This window comes from Eschrichtius robustus, chromosome 3 (assembly GCF_028021215.1).
Source record: "Eschrichtius robustus isolate mEscRob2 chromosome 3, mEscRob2.pri, whole genome shotgun sequence".
In the NCBI taxonomy this organism is placed as follows: Eukaryota; Metazoa; Chordata; class Mammalia; order Artiodactyla; family Eschrichtiidae; genus Eschrichtius; species Eschrichtius robustus.
The window spans coordinates 52,151,524-52,170,564 of record NC_090826.1 but is presented as its reverse complement, the minus strand read 5'-3'; positions in this window follow the sequence as shown (position 1 = coordinate 52,170,564).

The window sequence follows — 19,041 nt, the reverse complement described above, 5'->3', positions numbered from 1 at the left end:
TGAGTAATATTTCATTGTATGTATATATTATATATTTTTATCCGTTCATTTTTTTGATAGACTTTTAGGTTTTTTTCCACCTCTTAGCTATTATAAATATTGCTTCAATAAAGATGGGAGTGCAAATATCTCTTCAAGGTCTTGATTTCATTGATTTATTTGCAGCTGTCCAAACTTCCCAACACCACTTGCTGAAGAGACCGTTTTTTTCCCATTGTATATTCTTGCCTCTTTTGTTGAAGATTAATTGACTGTAGGTGTGTAGGTGTATTTCTGGGCTCTCTGTTCTGTTCCATTGATCCATATGTCTGTTTCTGTGCCAGTACCACACTGTTTTGATTACTGTAGGTCTGTAGTATTGTCTGAAGTCTGGGGGGATTATGCCTCCTGCTTTGTTCTTTTTCTTCAGGATTGCTTTGGCAATTCTGGGTCTTTTATGGTTCCATATAAATTTTAGGATTATTTGTGCTAGGAGTATTATTTGTGCCAGGTATCCAAGGTATGCCAGTTCCGTAAGTGCTCTGAGTCAGTCAAGAAAGAAACCAGTCACTCTGACAGCCCCTTAAAAATCCATATGTTGGATGCACATTCTACTCTTTTCTTTCCCTCTCAAGGAAGAAGTCACAAGAGTGTTTACCTCTGATCACGGTGAGCTGTGCCAGTTTCTTTCTGTGGTTTTACAAATTCTGTGGTGCTGTCATAAACTGCTGAGCTCTCTTTTGTTCTCTGTGACCCCAGATACCCAAGATATGCTGGTTCCTGATCAGCACTCCACATCAGGTGAGACAGAAACCAGTTTCTCAGGTAGCCCTCAAAAAGCTGGAATGTTGGACATACATTCCACGCTTCTCTTCCTCTCCCAAGGGAGAATCCATGAGTGGAACTTTTCCTCTTGATTGCAAGCTGTGTCATCTTGGGGAAGGAGCTAATACAGTTGAAATGAAATGTCTTTTCTTACTCATTTCAATGTAGCTGTTCTTGGCTTTGAGAATGCCTGGCGTACTGCAACTTTCTAACTGATTTCTGAAATACTCATAAAAGCTTTTTGGACCATATATATATGTTGTTACGTCAAGGAACAAGATCCGGGGCTTCCTATTCCACCATCATGCTGATGTCATGTTCTCATATCTCTTAAATAGTGAGAAAAGAACACGTGCTCACACTACACTCGCATATAGGAGAACACACACCTCCTATTCCCTGATTCTCCTACCTCTGGCCCCCTTCTTATTTCCATAACCCTCCCACTAGAGCACCCTTTCCCTCACTATTGCCCAGCCAGTAAGCTCTGAGGTTTCATGAATAGGTACTAAAATACCACCTCTAGACTCAAACCATGGGGTTTCCTCTCTGGGCTTTGTATTGGAGGGCTGTGCATATCACAAACAAAAAAAGACAGATTTATTCAAAAGCACATGAGCACCTTTGTTGTTCAGGATCTGTTGTTGAGGGCTGACACACACAGCCCTCCTATACCTCTTTAATCCTATACCTCTGCTTTCATTATTAACACCTTTCAGATCTCAAGGAAAAGCTTTTTTACATGTCCGGTCCATGGAATTTGGGCACTATAATTTTTCAACAAGAACCACTGTTTGAGGTGGTAGCTCACCCTCTTCTTCCATGTGGCAACAAGTTTCATTGCTAAGCCTTCTAGTAGAGTACTACAAAGTGAGGAATTGAATGACATTTGTTTAAGGTTTATATGTTGTTATTTGCATTACATCCAGTGACTTGGGACTGGGATTGCAAAACGTTTAGGGGTACTTACAGCCCTCTTTTAATGATGTCATTTGCATAATACTGGTGGGTCCTGATGACCTAAACAGCGGTTTTCAACCCTGGCTGTACATTAGAATCACCTAGAGAGCTTAAGAAAGAAAAAACCATAAAACAAACAAACGTACCTGGGCCTCACCCCAGAACAATTAAATCAATCTCCAGAGATAGGGCCCATAAAATGCCTGTTTTTTTTTTTTTATTAAGTTTCTCAGATTATTTTAATGAGTAGCAAAAGTTAGAAAGAATTGGCTGAAAGGAAAAGTGCAAGATTTGATTTCCAATTATTTCCCTGCTTCTGTTTCTTCAGTCACACTGATATTCTTGGTGTCCAGTGTCCATACTCATTCATAACTTTAAGTCTGTGGTTCTCATAGATTGCACAGTTACCCTTTCTGCCTTCTTTTATAAACCATCTCAACCTTTATCATCGAGCTAATGACTTATTTTGTCTGCAAATCTTGCTTTTATTGCCCTAGCTTTCAGTGACTGCTTCTTCTGTAATTTCCTCTAATTTTAACACATATACCCATCAATGAGAGCAGGAGCAATGCTGTATCCATCTCTATATCCCATCACAAGCAGTGTCTACCCATGGCATGTTTTTAGAAAATGCTTGTTGTTGCTGATTGTGCTTTCCTTAGGGAAGTTGGACAGATTCCACTTTGTGGAGGTAGTGAGGAACCAAAGGAACTCAAACCTCATTCATCTCTATTTTTTCTTTCAATTTGAGGCATATTTAGAGTGAAGGTGAGAGTCCAGGCTTTTAGGAAGGATCCTACCTGTATTGGTAGGGTTTTCCATTTTATCATCTTTCTTCCACGTCCATGCCATGATGAGGTGTTAGATCAGGCACAGTGTTCATCATAATGACAAACAGCTTAAGCCAAAAGTCCCTGCCATGGTGGGGGCCTGGACTAGAGCATAGCTTGGAAACATACCTCTTGTTTCTAGATCTCCTTTGGTATCTTCTAAACATCCCTTGATGTTCCCTTTCTTGGGAAAGGAATCTTAACTCTAACCTCAAACTCATGTGAACAATTTTGATATTCATTCATTCATCTCTTCATAACTCATTTGTGAGTACCTTGTGTGCCAACTCTGCTTCAGGGCCCATGAAGCCTCAGTAGGGCCTGTCTGCTAGCTAGCTAATTACCTACAACTTTCAGAGCAGGAGTGTAGAGAGTAATAGTAATTCCTTACAAAGTTTTCCCCTCCACTTTATTTAGCTAAATTACGCAGATTAAGCACATTTAAATAAATGTAACATACCTGAAATAGAAAAATGTAATCTTTGCAAATGTTTACAAATGCAAAGTAAATAGATCCAGGATTCATGCAAACACAGAACTATAAACATAAGGCACATGCACATATGATATGTGTTGCTAATGCATATCCAGACCCTTGTAAGATGTCTATTTCAACACCAAACATTAAAATTCTCTTTAAAGATGCCAACAAGTTGCTAATTCATGGTAGTTTCACCCCACTCTAAAACCTACAGTTCCAAGTATAACTGGTACATAATTTTCAGCACTGATATTGAAGCCTCAAGTTAGGAATTGGATGATTACTGTGAAATTATGTGGCTTTTGGTTTCTATACACACTGATAGTGGCTAAAGGAGGGCTGGGTTCATTTTGTACACTTATAAATTATTCACCTGTTCTGCTGGAGTTCTTGATTTTGCATTCATATATTCAAGTAATATCTCATTTTGTGTGTATTTGCCTGTGGCTGAAAAATAATAGAGTCTAATGAAAACAAAACCAAGTTATTGGTCTTTGCTTTACAATGTTCTTGAGAAGTGAATCTCATTTTAAAATTGTCATTTCTAATCTCTAGATCTTTTGGTGACCTAACCAAGTCATTTGAATTTTGGAGGTTGAGACTTTTTTTTTTTTAAGATTCTGAGACTGTGACTTAGGCATAACATGTATAATTCCAAGAAAATTTGAAAAGGAATTTACATAGAGCTATACTGGAAATACGAGCAAAGGAAAATTGTACCCAGCTTCTGATGCTGTTGCTTGCTTGTGTAAAGGGTATCAGTAATTTTTGCTTGCTCATTATCCTTTCTACCTTCTGGTAGTCATCTCCTCCCATGATGTATTGTCCTGGTGGGAAAGTCAGCAAGATGCTCTGCCATCCCCAGCCAGAAGATGAGAAGGCCACTCACCCTAATCCATTTCCAATCTTATGCTTGGGAATTTGAATATTGAGTGGGATGGAGGGATGAAAAATGGAGCTGACTCATTGTGTAGGCAATGCCTAAAGAGACCACACTTCTGCTTAGATTCTCAAATAGTCTGGTGTCTGATGTTTCCAAGGTTTTGTTCTTAATGTTTGCCTTAGATCCTGTCTTTTCATATCTTTTCAATACATTCCTCTTATCTGGAGGGCAGAATCTGATGTTATACCAAGCCTGTTTGTGATGTTTGCAATCCAAGAACCCTAACAGAACTTGGAATTTTGGAGATAATCATAGATTCATGGAGGCTTTATATCTAGAAAAAACCCAAGAGATCATTTAATCCAACCTGCTCCTTTTACAGACAAAGAAATAGAAACCTAGAAAAGAGCTGACTCGTTCAAGGTCATATAGATATTTGTTGGTAGAGCAGGAAATAGAATTAAATTTGTTCCGTTTTACCAGTGTGCATTGTTGGAGTTAGAGCCATAGCTTGTAAAGATATAAGAAAACTTAAAGGAGAACCTGGTCCATTTACCCAATTTAGGTAATGTATTATTACTACTTCATAGGTGAACTGGGATTCTAAACATTTGTGCTTGCCTGGTTTTGTAGATATCAGATGATTTTTCTTTAAGATCCATGCTCATTCAGATTTTTCTTTGGGGAACTATCTCTCTCAAACTCTCAGTCTATGTGATTCCAGTGGGAATGACCTTATTCCCAGGGACAGATACATGAACCAGGTCTGGTTAATCAAAACATTGCATTTTTAAGGCCACAATTATTGGTGATCATATAGCTAAAGCTATGACATGGAAGCCAATGAGCATCAGCCCTGAGACTTTTGCTAGAACTATTGAGAAAAGGAAGTTATCCTTCCACTGGTCTATAAGTCTGTGTCTCGACAAGAATTAAACAACACATTCAAATTAGATGACTCAAGGAATGTCTATTTACAAAGGGACTTTTAACAAGAGCACTATAAGAGATACTTCAGTATCTTGAGGTTAGTAGGTTAGTAGGAGTGGAAGAGCCATCTCCCTGAGGCAAAGGGATGAGGGGAAGGAGCATTTAGAAGTAATTAGACAGAGTCGTGTAAAATAGACCACTTTGGTCATGGGACACAGACAATTCAAGGTGACCTTTTAGGGAGGGAGCCAGCTGCACACATTCTCTTCCCTCTGTCCTCCTTCCATGGCTTACTATTGGCCAAATCTACCCCAAAGCCAAATATACCCAAAAGAGCACATAGGAATGTTTTGATGTAGTCCATACCAGACAGTCTTCTAGGGTGCAGAGTAGGGTGGATAAAGGCGGAGAATGGGTTTGAAAGGGTAAAAGGAAGATATTTGGTGTAGCTGGAGATACTAAGCTGTTAAGATGAATTTTTTGAGGAATCGCCTCAGCTTTTTCGGCTTTATTGGGGTATAATTAACAAAACTGTAAAATATTTGAAGTGTACAATGCAATGATTTGATATATGTACACACTGGATTTCTTACCTTTTCCATTTTCCTAATTGCTTGACAGGTTTTCTTGGCATTTAGGATTTGGAAAAGCATAATTTTATCAAGAAATGCCAGGAAAGAATTCTGACATGGAAACAGTGGTATACACACCATGTTTACTAACTGGTTCTTGATTTGCTCCTGTAGGCTAGATTAAACAAATCTAAGCCTTCTATAATAGCTAGCTCTTTGCATAATTAGAGTCATATCATATGTTCCTGCTTGTGTATTCTTTCCTAGGCAAAGCAATCCTTTTTCCAGCCATATTCTTTGACGTTTTTCAGTCTCTTCACTATCCTTTTTCCTAACACTATTAAGGAGGAAGTATTGCTTCTACTGGCAAAGGATGCTCAGAGAAACTGGAGTTCAAGGTCCTCAGCTTCACTGGAATCTGCTCATATGCATCATCCCTATTTCAAGGGAACTTACCCCTTCCCATTCAGTACTTAATTTTAATACAAGACCCTATGAGCTTGTGATACATTCTATGTTATAAATCAGCTACCTTTAGGATTAGATTTTTGGTCTGTTTTTTTTTGAAATCTCTACCCATGGCTACGAGAGCTAATGGTTTCTTGTAGTATGGTCATAGAAGATTTCTGGTTCCTTAATCAAACTTTGAACTGGGAATTTAAAGCACTAAGTTCATCATTCTCTTCCCAAGTTCTCCATCACTCTTAGGAACAATGTACCAACTCCTATTTTTACTAAAATATTCAATGGCAGCAGCTAGTTGGACACTCAAGGACTTCTCTTGTATGGTGACTTGATTCCAGGTGCTACAGATGATAATTTAGGTAATGATTTTTCCACTTCACGATGTGGATGAGCAGTGTCCCTTTTACCACTGGTGACTGGGTCATTAATGCCTTTTTATTTAGTCAGATAGGAGAACCAGGGTCTAGAGCTGGGGCAGAGAGATGCATATGGTGAAAAATTTAAGGGGGCACCTGCACAACCCTGAGAGTAAATGCCTTTTTCATATTTGCATTCTATATAACATGCTTGCCTCACCCTGGTCTCTGTACTCCAAAGAATCAATTCCGGATTTTCACCTTTAAGGTTTTCTTTCCCTGAAACCACCTCCACTTTCTATTGCTGTACAAAAAGACACCTACAAAATTAGTCATTTTTTTTTACTGGGGATTCTGTGGACTGGCAATTTCGATGGGGCTCATCCATGTTGTACTGGGCTCACTCATGCATTTAAAGTCGGTTGGTTTTCTAGGGAGTGTCTGGTCTAGGTGACCTCACTTATACATCCCTGACTCAACTGGGACTCAGCTGGGATGGCTACAGCATTTGGGATGCCTGATCTTGTATACTTCTTCATGGTCTCTCTCACCATGTGGTGTTGAATCCTCAAGGAGGCTAGCCTGGTCTTGTTCATAAAGTGGCAATGACCAATAGACTAAGAATGGAAGCGGTACATGCACAAGGGTGAGAGTAGAAGCACTAAGAAGCCATACAACATCACTTCTCTTGCTTTCTATTGTCAGAGCAAGTCACATGGCCACCCCAGATGAAAGAGGTGGGGAAATTGACTCTCTGCCTTGATGGGAGGAACTTCAAAGAATTCATAGCCATTTTTCCTCCTTCCACCCCCACTCCACAGTATATATTCTGGTCATACTTATTTACATTATTCCCACATACAAAATAAATTTATCCTCTCATTATGGGATAAAAACCCCCAAAGCCTCATCCCATTATGGCAAAGGCCTGAAATTATTATCTCACTCTCTGCATCAGATCTAGATGGAGATGAAATTCCTCTAATGTAGCTTTTTGGGGATAGCTGCTCTTGATTCAGAGAACTATTAATTAAAAAACAAGTTATCTGTCTCTCACACATTCAGGATACAATGGTGAGATAGAGAAAGGATAACTGCAAAAGACACATTCAAAAAGGGGAGGATTGCAAAGTAAAGAGTAAAGAATTTCCATAGAAATTCTGAAATCCAGCAGGGCACAGGTTGTCAGAGGTCCCTACTCTAATGATGGGGCATGTTCATTGACAAGGGTTCAGTTTTGAACCTGTGTGTAATTCTCTAACCCACTGTTCTCCTTTGCTCTTGACTCTCTTCTGTTTTGATAGAACTCTCTGAGCTCTTCTTTTTCTTTCTTTCATTTTTGGAAAAGAGCTGGCCTGTGTTTGCAGCTGAGTGCATTATCAGCCTACTTTTTGCCCAGAGAAAGTTTGGCACCCAGAGGGATTTTTTTCATTTTGAATGGTTTCTACTCCTTTTCATCCAATTTGATAGTGTTTTTGTTAGTACAAGTTTCATAAAAATTTTGTGGGTTTCTATATATCTCTTTGGGGTTCAGTTCATGTCTAATCCATATTAGTAAGTCTTTTTTTTTTTTTTTAAACTTTGGGTTTATTTATTTATTTATTTATGGCTGTGTTAGGTCTTTGTTTCTGTGCGAGGGCTTTCTCTAGTTGTGGCAAGTGGGGGCCACTCTTCATCGCCGTGCGCGGGCCTCTCATTATCACGGCCTCTCTTGTTGTGGAGCACAGGCTCCAGACGCGCAGGCTCAGTAATTATGGCTCACGGGCCTAGTTGCTCCGCGGCATGTGGGATCCTCCCAGACCAGGGCTCGAACCCGTGTCCCCTGCGTTCAGGCAGATTCTCAACCACTGCGCCACCAGGGAAGCCCCCAATAAGTCTTTTTGAGAAACACTTCCCTTTGCCTTATGCTGCAAGTCAGACTGTTATGGGTGACACCCTTAAGACTTTTAACTCCTTTTTGCTTACTGAGAAGATCCATTAGTCACTAATTTAAAATTTCCTGAGCTCTTAATAAAGCCTCTTACAGCCACACGTTTAATTTAACCTTTACTCAGAGGCTGATTCTTAATTTAAGAAGTTTTTGCTGGCTATAGAGACTAGGGAATGTGAAATTAACTTTATTTTCTAACTCAGCAAATCCTAAATTGCATATGTATAACACACACACACACACACACAGGTGTTTGTTTATAGCAGTCTGATTTGCATATATAATTTTAACAATTCTGCTTGAAAATTGGTCATTTCTCTTTTTAGCTCATATTTCTTTTCCTGCAACTTGTTGGATGTAGATAAAAGATGCCAATTGACACTTTCAGCATCCTGCTTGGAAATGCTTTTAGGCAGATCAACAAGGTTATTCAGGACATTTTCTATCTTCCAAATCACCACAAATGAGAGCTTTGACAATTTTTTCACCATTGTATAATACTGATTGCCCTTTATCTGGTCTCCAATTTACTCACTGCTCTTTTAGCCTCTACAAACAATGTCCTAATTGCCCTTCCAACCTCTGCTTGCTGCCCTTTCAAAGGCAATGCCACATATTGTAGATTTTATGCTATGGTACCTTTTGATTTCCAGGCAGAATTTTCTGTATCTCTCAGGGATCAGTCAGGGAAGCAGAGATCCTGTGGGTGTTCGGATAAGGGATTGATTGGATGAATTAGACCTGGTGCAATTATGGAAGGATCTGATGAAGTGATGGTCCAAAAGGAGATTTGAAGTATCTGAGAAATACGTTGCGAACAAATCTTTTTGAAACGTTGGTGCAAAAGAACAAGTTGGAGATTGCAGGGGTACCTGAGAAGTCAAGTATGTTCAGCTGCGGGAGTGACACCTTGAGGGAGCAGCTTGCGATGAATGAAATCATTGGGAAGTTGTTGTCTTTGAGTAGCTACTGCCTTCAAGTGTCTGGTGGTGAGCCTGGGACCTGCTGTTGTTCAGCAGAGCCCAAGGTCCAGAAGAAGAGCTCGACGTGTAGAAGAGAAGTGAGGACAAGCTGGAAACCACTGGGAACCTCTGTGTCTGTCTGTCACTGACCACAATAAGACCTTCAGAGAGTCATGGCCACTGTTCCACTTCTGGTCCTCTGATCTCACACAACTTCCTTTCTTGGCCAACTCTAACTCAGAATCATATATGGAACGGAATTCCAGTTTAATCAAGTTGACAACTGAACAATCCAGCATAAACTCCTTCCTATCTTATGCTATCAATAGTTCCTACATGCACACACAATGAGAAGATTTTGATGCTTCCCTTTTCTTTTTGTCCAACTGCATTGTCTTTTCCCCCTTTTTGGTTATCTATACATCAATTTAGTATAGCTCATGTTTTCCACCAGAGAAAAATTAATGTCCTTATAAAAGCACTGTTTAAATAGCCCTTTAATTTTAGTAGCACCAACAGTGGCTTTCTGTGTACTATGTACAGTCTGTTGGTACTCATTTAATTCTGGGCCCATAATAGGAATGTCAGAAAGAGCTTCTTACCCTATGTTAATTGAAAATTAAACCACCTTACAGGGAGGGTTTCTGTCTTTTTTCACTTTCTCTGAGAGAAAGTTGTGCCTATTTTATTGTAACCAATTCCTCCTTTGACCTAGAGTGTACTAGGGGACTTGATGCTTTTCCTTGTTCTATAGATGAAGAGACTGAGACCAGCATTGAAAAGAACTACTCAAAATCAAAGAGCTACATTTTAGCAGAATTGAGAATAGAATTTATCTACAGCAACTGTGGTTTTCAAACAGTTTTTAAACTATAAAAGTCTTTGTTGAAATAAAATCATATCTAGCCCACTACATCGTATTGTTAGAAATAGAACTGCTGTGATTGTTATTGTTGGTGGTGTTGGCAGGGGGAGAAGGAGGCAGATATAAATGCTTGGAGCTATGCCTGCTCCTCCCACCCACCCCATCCTCTACTTCCAACCCTCGGGGTCTCCAACCCTTGGAAGGGTTCCATGGAATACAGTTTGCAAAACACCGTGCTACACTCTGCCCCCTTGCTTTCTCCTCTGGCTCTATAAATAGCTAAACAAATTCACAAAGGAACAAAACAAAATCACACACACATCCACTGCCCATGACCCCTCCCCTAAGCAGGAAGTTTTGTCCACTTGGGAACCCCAGTGGGGATCAGAGAAGTGAGTGTTATTTTCAGCCCAGCAGTACAAAGTGCCCATTCTTGCACTTTGAGTGATGGTAGCACAGACGGGCGGGTCTCCCGAGGCACATCTGCAGGGCTGTATCTCACAGGAAGTTGTGCAGCTCTTCAGAGATAAGTTTCACTGGGGAACAAAGAGGGATTTTGTTCCCTGCCTCAAGAATGATGCATTGAACCTGGACTTGGCTTTTCAACTCGTGTAGCTGGAAACAGGGCAAAAATGACCCAGTGTGTTCTTTTCTTCTTCCCAGGTCAGGCAGAGTGGCATCCTCCTCCTCTTGCCCTCCAAAGAGATTGAGAAAGAACTCTCCCCGCTTCTCTGTACCAATCACTTCTGTTACCCCTACCACTTTCCCCGAAATCAAGCTTGAACATTTATCACTGTGCTTATTTCACACATTTTTCCTCCTTTGGGAATCTGGGAAGTTCAGATGTTGACAATAAGATGCTCCAGACTGTGGAAGCTATTGTTAAGGGTTTTTGACCCTAACAGTTCCAGCAAAGTTCCACTGAGTCACAGTGTTAGAGCTTTTTCATTTATGGAAGAGCATACTTATGAGTCAGGACAGACACACTTGGGCTTGATGCCTGGATTCCCTTTGACTAGATATTTGACTTTGACCTTGAGCAGTTTTCTAACTTCTCTGTACCTGACTTTCGTCATTTGCAAAATGGGAGTAATGATACCCCCTACTCCCATTTTAAAGATGAAACACTGAATCCCAGAAATGTGGAATATTTTCTTAATGTTCCAGTGCAATTTAGTGCCAAAGATACCTGGGTGAGGCTCCTTGTGTGCACTCAGGAAGATGGACTGTTGTGCAACAAGCACCTGCCTCTCAGCTTTGTGTCTCCATCCCAGCTTCAGAGACACAGGTCTGACCACATTTGACTTTCCAGAAGTTGTACATTTCCTTTGAGATAATGAGGTGTGGTATGGAGGCAGGCAGGATTTATATGGTAGTTAAATGTAGTTTGGTATCAAAAATATGATTGCATTATTCACTGTAGCATAGCAAAGATCACCTCTGCCCCCTCACTTTTGGCTGGATCAGCAGATATAGACCATTATTAAGGAAACACTGTCAAATATTTCTTTACAGTTTAATTTTCCTCTTACTCTCCACTGCCTGCAATGCCTTTGCCTTTGGAAAAGTGGCAACATAAACATGGCTTTTCTTATCAGTTTTGTCTTTTCTGCTTTAAGGGAATGATGTAGGAACTCAGATTGTCTCTGGTGGTGGATTGTCATCTTTGGCATGTTGCATTTGGGAATGAGTTGGCGAAAGGGACTGAGAATCTTTATTCAAAACAAACCGAAGGCCTTTTGGCAGCTGAGAAAGTCCTGAGATGAGAAGATCATTGCCCCCCCCGAAGCAGTCCATTTCATTTCCGGAATGTTTTCATTTTTAGAAGCAAACACTTTCTAACAATCAGAGATGTTCCATGATGGGTTGGGTCAAATGTGGATTATGAGCTCTTAGTCCCAGAAAGTGGTTAAGCATGAACTAAATGTTCCCTTTTCAACGAAGCCATCAAAGGGATTCCTGCACAGAGATTAGACAGTCTTGGGCTTAAATATTAACCTGTCACTTCATTCTCTAAACTCTGAGGCTTAGCTTCCGCCTGTGTCAAATGGGGCTAATAATGCTTACCTCACTGTGTTGTTATGGGGAAGAAGTGAGATAGTCCATATAAAATGCCTAGTATATGATAGGTCCTCAATAAATGTAGTTCTCTACTTGTTTACTTTTTTAGAGACATAGATATTTGATCTTTGGAAGAGAAAACACCTTTACCAATGGAAAGAATTTATAGTTGAAGAGATTTCAAATACTATGGGAAATGAGTGGGGAATCATTTTGGGAATGGTACTATGAACACCGATGTATGAGTTGAAATTCATACAAATTAGAGAATGATCCCTCTCGATGGTCCAGGTCAATGTGGGGTCATGTGAAGCTCAGGAGAGCATCAGTGGTCCAGAGAGTCTAGGTCTCTGCTGAGAGACGGGCGTATTTATATTAGCAGTGATACCATGAACATGGGTTAGATTGGATGCGGGAGTGGAGTGGTGAGAGGCAAGAGTTGTTGTGAACTTAGTGAAGTTTTCTACTTTCCCAGGAAGAACATTTATCCTTGGTGTTCCTGAATTACACCACTCTCCAGAGGAGACTTGATATTGACCGGTGTCTTAATATATGAACTCCATGAAAGCAGGGAGGGGGGCCCAGTTACCTTTGTACTTACAGCTCTTAACACAGTGCCTGACCCAGAGGCACTCAATGAATGTTTGCTCAACCACTCTGCAGGTTAAGAGTGTGAGTTGGTCATGCAGCTCAATATCAGAAAAACAAACAACCCAATCCCAAAATGGGCAGAAGATCTAAATAGACATTTCTCCAGAGAAGATATACAGATTGCCAACAAACACATGAAAGGATGCTCAACATCACTAATCATTAGAGAGATGCAAATCAAAACCACAATGAGGTATCACCTCACACCTGTCAGAATGGCCATCATCAAAAAATCTACAAACAATAAATGCTGGAGAGGGTGTGGAGAAAAGGGAACCCTCTTGCACTGTTGGTGGGAATGTAAACTGATATAGCCACTATGGAGAACAGTATGGAAGTCCCTTAAAAAACTGAAAATAGAAGTACCATATGACCCAGAATTCCCACTACTGGGCATATACCCTGAGAAAACCATAATTCAAAAAGAGTCATGTACCACAATGTTCATTGTAGCTCTATTTACAATAGCCAGGACATGGAAGCAACCTAAGTGTCCATCGACAGATGAATGGATAAAGAAGATGTGGCAGATATATACAATGGAATATTACTCAGCCATAAAAAGAAACGAAATTGAGTTATTTGTAGTGAGGTGGATAGACCTAGAGTGTGTCATACAGAGTGAAGTAAGTCAGAAAGAGAAAATCAAATACTGTATGCTAACACACATATATGGAATCTAAAAAAAAAAAAAAAGGTTCTGATGAACCTAGGGGCCGGACAGGAAAAAAGACGCAGATGTAGAGAATGGACTTGAGGACACGGGGAGGGGGAAGGGTAAGCTGGGACGAAGTGAGAGAGTGGCATGGACATATATACACTACCAAACGTAAAATAGATAGCTAGTGGGAAGCAGCTGCATAGCACAGGGAGATCAGCTCGGTGTTTTGTGATCACCTAGAAGGGTGGGATAGGGAGGGTGGGACGGAGATGCAAGAGGGAGGAGATATGGGGACATATGTATACATATAGCTGATTCACTTTGTTATACAGCAGAAACTAACACAACATTGTAAAGCAATTATACTCCAATAAAGATGTTAAAAAAAAAAAGGAGTGTGAGCTGGAATGTTGAACTGTCTGGGTTTGCATCCTGGATCTGCCACTTGCTATGTAACTGTGAGTGGGTTAGTTACTTAACATCTCCATGCCACAGTTTCTTCATCTATAAACTGGGGGTAATGATGGTATCTATACTATTTGAGGACATAATGTGATAAACAATAGGAGCAAAACACCTAGAATATTCCTGAAAAATAATGAGACCTTAACGAGTTTCCTGATCATGTTGCTGTTGATAATAATAAGACTCCAGAGGGCAGAACTGGGATCAGAGGTTAGTAGCAACACAAGGTATATTTCAACACAAGGTGAGGAAGAATTTTCTAATAAGTAAGTGAGGATATCTGAAGGCTGAATAGGCTGCCTAAAAATGTTGTGAATTACAGTAATCAAAACAGTGTGGCAATGGCATAAAGATAGACATATAGATCAATGAAATAAATTGAGAGTCCAGAAATAAAACCATGCACATATGGTCAATTGATTTTTGACGAGGGTGCCATGATCATTTAATGGGGAAAGAATAGCTTCTTCAACAATTGGTATGAACAATTGGATCCACATGCAAAAGAATGAATTTGGACCCTTACCTCATACCGTGTAGAAAAATTAATTCAAAGTGGATCAAAGACCTACTTACAAGAGCTAAAACTATAAACCTCTTAGAAGAAAACATAGGAATAATCTTCATGACTTTGGCTTTGGCAATGGTTTGTTTGACATGACACCAACAGCACAAGCAACAAAAGAAAAAATAGATAAGTTGGGCTTCATCAAAATTAAAAACTTTATTGCATTAAAGGACACTGTCAAAAGAGTGAAAAAACAGAATGGGAAAAAATATTTACAAATCATGTATCCACCTATAGTCTAGTATCCATAATATATAAAAAATTCTTACAACTCAACAACAAAAAGACAAACAGCCCAGTTAAAAAGTGGGCAAAGGACTTGAATAGACATTTATCCAAGGAAACATGTAGATGGCCAACAAACACATGAAAAGGTGCTCAGTGTCAATTATTAGGGAAATGCAAATCAAAAGCATAATGGGTTACCTGTTCACACCCACTGGGATGGCTATAATTAAAAACAACAGAAAATAACAAACCTTGACAAGGATGTGGAGAAATTGGAAACTTCATACATTGCTGGTGTAAATGTAAAATGGTACAGCCATGATGGAAAACACTTTGATGGTTGCTCAATAAGTTAAACAAAATTACCATATGAACCAGCAATTCTACCCCTAGGTATATTCCCCAAATAATTGAAAACAGATGTTCAAAAAATGTGTATAAAACTATTCACAGCAGCACTATTCACAATAGCCAAAAGTAGAAGTAACACAAATGGCCAGCAACTGATGAATGGATAAATAAGATATGATATATCCATTACACTGCAATATTATTCAGCCTTAAAAAGGAATGAAGTACAGATACATGTTAATACATGGATGAACATTGAAAATGTACTGAGTGAAAGAAGCCAGATACAAAGGCCCATTTTGTATGATTACATTTATATGAATTATCCAGAATAGGCAGATGATAGAGACAGAAAGCTAATTAGTGGCAGTGGGGGAGCAGGGGTGGGAGTGACTGCTTAATGGGGAAGGGGTTTGCCATTTGGGGAGATGCAAACTTTCTGCAGCTAGAATGTAGCAATGGTGGTACGACATCATGAATGTACTAGATGCTACTGAATTGCGTGTTTTAAAATGGTTAAAATGGCTAATTTTATGTACGTGTGTTTTGCCATAATTAAAAAGGAAATAGTGAGATTCCTTTTGTAACATGTATTCAGACGGACACTGAAAACCCACTCAGTGGGGATACTGCCCAGGCAACTCTGCAGAGCGATGAAGTTTGGATGAGATGGCTTCAAGGGCAGTCAGTGAACACTGAGTGAATAAGAACTCTGCTTGTGGGTTGGGCAGGCTGGGAGCCAGTGTGCCCTGTCCTGGCCCCGTGACCCTGGGCATTACCTAACCCTCTCCAGGTCTCATCTGTAATGTGAGGACAATAATTACCTGGTCGCTGGGAGGATTTAGGGTGAGAACACAATGCCTGACATGGTAAGTGCTCCAAAAAGGCCAAAGCCTTTTCCTGTTTTGGGATTCTATAATTTCTTAAAGGAACCTTCCTAAAAATCAAAAATATATTTTCAAAATAATCAAGAAGAACTTTGGGTGCTCTGGGAGGCTCACAGAAATCAAGATAATGTGAAGGCAAACCTATCCTTTCCTATCTTCTCCCTAAGGAAACCCCACTGCCCCTAGACCTGTTTTTCAGGCCTTGGAAAATTTTTGTTCCTCATCTGTCTTTGCTCTGTTTTCTTCAGCATCCCTCTCTGAATGGGAAGGGAAAAAGTGTCAAGCCTGTGAGGAGAACACCTTCTTAGTTCTTTCACAATTGATTTCTGGAAAATGTCTCTACCTCCAGCTTGCTTTTGGACCCCAGCCCTCCCTGGGTTTTGACTTCATAGTTTCTGTAATACTTCAATTTGTTATGATTCTGACTGTATATGGTCAGTCATCTTTTCTTTCTCTAACTAATTACATCCATCAGGATTTCCAAGGCCAAGATCAGTATTTCCACAGGCCTGTGGCATTTTCAAAGAGCTCAAACTCACAGATTTGCCAGAAAGCTACAGTGGAAATTCAAAACACAAGCATTCCTTGACCTCTGAATACCCAATTTACAAAGGTCAAATATCCGTGAAGCCTGGGCCCATGGTGGGCAGGGAGCTGGGCCCAGGAAAGGGAGAAAGAGTTCCAACTGCTGTCCATATTGTCTTCTTACTGTGGAGACCGTGGCACAGGAATTAGTGAAGGGGATTGGGAGTCAGGGCAAGAGAAATGTTCCTGAGAACTTCCATCTTTGCAGGCATCGTGGTTGTATATTTCAGAGCCTGGAATTTGAGTATCAGAGCTGGATTAGAAATCTGGCTCTACATCAAAAAAATTATCTTTTATAACTGTGTTTCTCTGAGCAAATTGCCTAACCTCTGTGGGTTTCAGTTTCTTCATCTATAAAATGGAAGATAAATTGTTTATTTATCTTGAAGGGTCATAGCAAGGATTAAATGAGATAAAATATGTAGCATGTTACTAAAAATGGTTGACATTTATTGAGTACTTACTATGTACCTAGAACTGTTCCATGTGTTTTGAAGTAGTAACTTATTTAATCACAACAACAACAGGGATACTCCTTAAATTCCCATTGTATAGATGTGGAAACTGAGGCACAGAATAAAGGAAGTAATTTGTCCAATATTCAGAGCTACGTAGTGCTGGGAGACAGTAGTCAAACCTAGATAATCTGGTTCTAGTGCCTATGCTATTAAATATTAAGCTGTAGTGCCTTCTCAGATATTCTCTTCTTTATACAAAGGCTGAATTCCCACTATTATATGGCTTTCAAATCGTTGTTATCGAGAGAGAGGGAGAAGAGATGCATTTCTGATGTTTCTGAGATTTGTAGGATCTTGCCTTAGTGCTTAGATGTAGCACTGTTTTTACATCAGCATCATGGCTTGACTTGGCTTTTAAGGGTCCTACTGGGAATCCAAATTTTGTTCACAATATTGTTGCTACGGGAAAACATGGCCGACATGCCAGAGGATAGATTCACACAAGGATATTTTTCGCTAGTACTCACAGTAGTGACAGTAGTACGGTAGTAATTTTCCTCACTCCTAGCAAAGGGCAATACGCTTAACATCTCTTTTTTGTTCTTAAAACTGTTTAACATGAGATAGAGAGGGGTATTGGAAAACTGGTTTGGGTTTTCTTTTCTGAAAGCAGAAAACAATGTAATTAGTAGGAAATTTACCTGTAATCTTGATCTTCAAAATCTTCTGCCCTTTCATTCCATTAAGATTGCCTTTTTTTTAAAGGAAGAAAAAGAAATGCATAAATAGCCAGGCTACTAAATTCTCTTTAATGACTGAAGCTAATAAGAAATGGCTCTGGTATTTCATCCAGCCTCTCAAATAATGGCTCTGCTGTTTGATCTCAGAAGTGTAAGGGAATCTTTATATTCAGAGTTGGGCATCCCTGTCTCAAGCACCTGAGAGACTGCATTATATATTTGAAAACCATTTTACAATGTCCCTCTCCAGAGTGTGAGGCCATTGATGCTTTGATGTGGTTAAGTAATTTAGGACAATCATGTAATAGATGAAATTGGATTTCAGCTTTCTTGAATTTTTGAAGAATACACATGAAATGAGTACATCCATAATCTTGGAGCACTGGGAGCATTGTCATTTTTCTATTTTGATTTTTCCTCAGCAAAGTGCAGGTAGAGAAGGCAGCAGACTCCCTTCTCTTAATCTTGCGTAGAAGCAAAGGAGAAATTCCCGAATTTCATTCTGAAGTACCCATGCCTGAGTGGGAGAAAAGAAATAAGTATGGGGAAAAAAAAGAGGGAGAGGTTTTTTAAGACACGGAGGAAGAAGCTGCTTTATTTTCCATAAAATAAAAGTTACATGGTGGTGGGCGAGCAGGAGGCGGTGGGGAGGAACAAAGACTTTGCAAGCGACTTGTAAATAGGCAGATCTAAGTTTTAATCTTGATTCTACGATCTCCTTGTTTTCTTACTTAAAATCCCTGAGCCTGTTCCCTGATCTATAAAATTGGAATCACCATATTAAAGCTGAATGGTTACTGTGGGATTAAATGAGATGCTGCAGACAAAATGTCTGTCAGAATGCTTGGTGGAGTCAATGCTTAATAAATAATTATTTTTTTCCTCTGATTCCAAGTTAGTCAATTAACAAATATGTATTGAATTTGTATTTTGAAATGTACACTGTACTGAACACTAGATACTGCATTGAATAAAACATAACCTCCCCACTTGACATCTCCAATCAGCTGCTTTAGCTTCACTCAAACTTAAAATATCCCCAAATGAACTCATGATCTTCACTTTTACCGGTATCCCCTAGCTTCAGCAATTGGCACCCTCTTCAAGTGGCTTTCCGCAAAAGAAAACCAGGAATCATCTGTGAAATCGCCCTCTTCTTCACTCCTTATAAACAATTCATCACTAAGTCCTATCAATTTTTTTCTAACATATTTTTAGATCTTTTAATTTCAGAGAAAGGTCTCCAATTTCAGTCTTGTTAACCATTTCCAAGCAATCTTTACCTCTCTTCCACATCACAGCAACAGCCCTGTCCTCTTCCCCTTGCATTCACCCCGTGCTCCTCTAC